Here is a 2,949-nt window from a genome sequence, read left to right on the forward strand (position 1 = left end):
ATATATATATATATATATATATATATATATAAACAAGCTTCTTTCAGTTTCCGTCTACCAAATCCACTTACAAGGTTTTGGTCGGCTCGAGGTTATAGTAGAAGACACTTGTCCAAGGTGCCACGCAGTGGGACTGAACCTGGAACCATGTGATTGGGAAGCAAATTTCTTACCACACAGCCACTCCTGTGCCTATACATGTGTGTGCGTGTGTGTGTGCGTGTGCGTGTGTGTATATATATATATACACACACACATACACACACACACTAGCATGTTAGAGCAACTAAAGACGCACAAAAGTAACCTCAAGACCCTGACCTCAGGAGCTTCACAGACACTCAAATTTATCTACTTGTATAAATCTTTATGCCTACGAGGAAGTCGTTTTTTTTTTTCTTGCCTTATTTTCTATTTTCTTCTTTCAGTGTTTATCGACATTCATCCCGCAGATTTTCGAACCATAGCTGTTTGTTAAACGATGAATCTACATCTTTGATTTTAAGCTACAGGCAAAATTCCATTTATAAGAAAATATGAACCAAATTACTTGTTGCCAGGAGCAAAACTTTTGTCTGAATGCGCATTAAATATTTTTTCTTATGGGAATTAACTTTAATTAATATTCATTTCCTCGGTATAACATTGATTTTCAAAATAGGCACAAGCTCCGAAGCTGAAGATTAGGCGTACGGTCGTTTTAATTGACCCTCTGTATCTAAATTTGTTGTTGTTGGCACTCCGTCGCTTACGACGACGAGGGTTCCAGTTGATCCGATCAACGGAACAGCCTGCTCATGAAATTAACGTGCAAGTGGCTGAGCACTCCACAGACACGTGTACCCTTAACGTAGTTCTCGGGGATATTCAGCGTGACACAGTGTGACAAGGCTGACCCTTTGAATTACAGGCACAACAGAAACAGGAAGTAAGAGTGAGAGAAAGTTGTGCTGAAAGAGTACAGCAGGGTTCGCCACCATCCCCTGCCGGAGCCTCGTGGAGCTCTAGGTGTTTTCACTCAATAAACACTCACAACGCCCGGTCTAGGAATCGAAACCGCGATCCTATGACAGCGAGTCCGCAGCCCTAACCACTGGGCCATTGCGCCTCCACGGTATCTAAATTATATTTGTATTTATTAACGTTTCCTGCTGTGCTGTATATGAGGCTTTCTGTTGACGGTTTTTGTTGCACAAAAAATAGTTTGTTCTCTACTCAACCGTCCTCCAGTTTTAGAGAAGCAGATGCTGTGAGTGGATCCACACACAGCATCTGCTTCTCTTTATCAGGTACTTTATCAGTCGGCCTGAGAAAGAGCAAAGGCAAAGTTGATCTTGACTGGATTTGAACTGAAAACGCTGGTAGTTGGAACGAATATCACAACTAGCGTGTAATTTATCAATTCTCTCTCTACTCTCCAGAAGAACTGAAGACAAAACTGACAACGGTAGGAACTGAGGTTAAAACAAAAAGGAAGACCACTAAATACCTCAAGACATTTTGTCTGGTATTCTACCGACTCAGTTATTCACTTTTCTGCCTCTGATTAAAGTTTTTGAGAATATTTTGACTGGCCACCTATCTTCAGGCGGTGAGGTTGTAAAAAAGTAAAAGCTATGTATTTAAAAAAAATTATTCTTCCTGTGAAGCAGGAGCTGATTTCTAACAAAGAAACAAAAAGCTTCCATATCTGGAATTTAAATAAGAACAACAAAAATGTGCTGAGCTTCAAAAAAGTTTTGCAAATTTTTTGCGTTCCGTTTGCATATTATATTTGTAAGGGGCGTGTTAACATCCCACTTTCTTTGGGTGAAAATCCTAACTTTTCTAAACTGTCAACCAAGTATTTATAAACATTGCTAAGTACGTCAAGGATTATTGGTATAAATGTGATTTTATAATCTGGAGAGAGAAACTAGGATTCGAAACGATTCGAAACAGTTTCCATAAATATTTAACTTCTTACTTATTTTCAAAGATATATTAACATCTTCAAGATAAGTGACTCCTATGACTGTATATAATTTTTCTTTTGTCAGTAACGATCGAAATAGTTGATCTCATACTTACATTATCTTATCAAATCGCAATACATTTTCATACCATTTCATTGCAAAATACATTGTCACATTTAACTGTAACATATCCCATTATTTTTTCTATTATCTAAATCCGGTAATTCGCAAAAAATATCTTAAGCAGTTCATAATAAAATGTCAATTCAATGTATCTATTTCATTTTTCTTTAACTTGAGATGTATACTTGCCTGACCTAATCATTTTGCAGCAGTTTAAGATGTCTATTTTCATATGTACTTTTTTCTCACGTCCAAGTTTCCTAGAAATACAAAACATACTGGAATTTATTATCACTTCAAAGTACTTGTTTTAATCATTTTTACATTTTAACAATTTTCAGTACATTACCTGTTATATTTTTCTTAAATACATAACGAATACATTTAAAATAACCTGCTTGAAAACAACCCTTTATGAAGAAGTTTCATAGAAATCTCTAGCGTAATTCATTTTTTAAATTTACCAATATTATTCTACCTTATTCATTCTGCCTGGCTTTTTAGCCTGCAAGCTACCTTAAATCTCTTATGATTTAATCCTTTAGCATTTAAACAGGATTTATATTCAAACTGGCCAGATTGGACATCTCACACCTACTCTACAATGTCACTCTAAAAAGAAACCATCACATCATCAAAACCTCAAAGCTATGAGATAATGCATAATTAGTTAAAAAGCATTACATTTGACTGAGTAATCTGAATGCTAACGGGTTAAACTTCTTTCGTTTCCGTTTAGTTTGAAATACTTATATTTCAAAATTAATTTTTAATTATTTAGACCAAGCAAATTACTTCTCTTCGATTAGATTTCAAGTGTAAAGCTAATCAGATCCTTTTCGCCTAGCTTTCAGATTTTTAATATTTTCTA

General features: G+C 35.5%; 1 protein-coding gene across 1 annotated transcript in view; it reads right to left on the reverse strand.

Annotated features, from left to right (window-relative positions):
* Positions 1-2,339, reverse strand: part of LOC128249885 (uncharacterized) — an 8,517-nt gene extending 6,178 nt beyond the window's left edge. Inside the window, exon 1 of the mRNA XM_052974439.1 lies at positions 2,273-2,339. The gene's annotated coding sequence lies outside the window, so the exon portion shown is untranslated. The remainder of the gene's footprint in view (positions 1-2,272) is intronic.
* Between the last annotated feature and the right edge of the window lie 610 nt (positions 2,340-2,949).

The sequence above is a fragment of the Octopus bimaculoides genome, chromosome 1, assembly GCF_001194135.2.
Source record: "Octopus bimaculoides isolate UCB-OBI-ISO-001 chromosome 1, ASM119413v2, whole genome shotgun sequence".
Classification (NCBI taxonomy): Eukaryota; Metazoa; Mollusca; class Cephalopoda; order Octopoda; family Octopodidae; genus Octopus; species Octopus bimaculoides.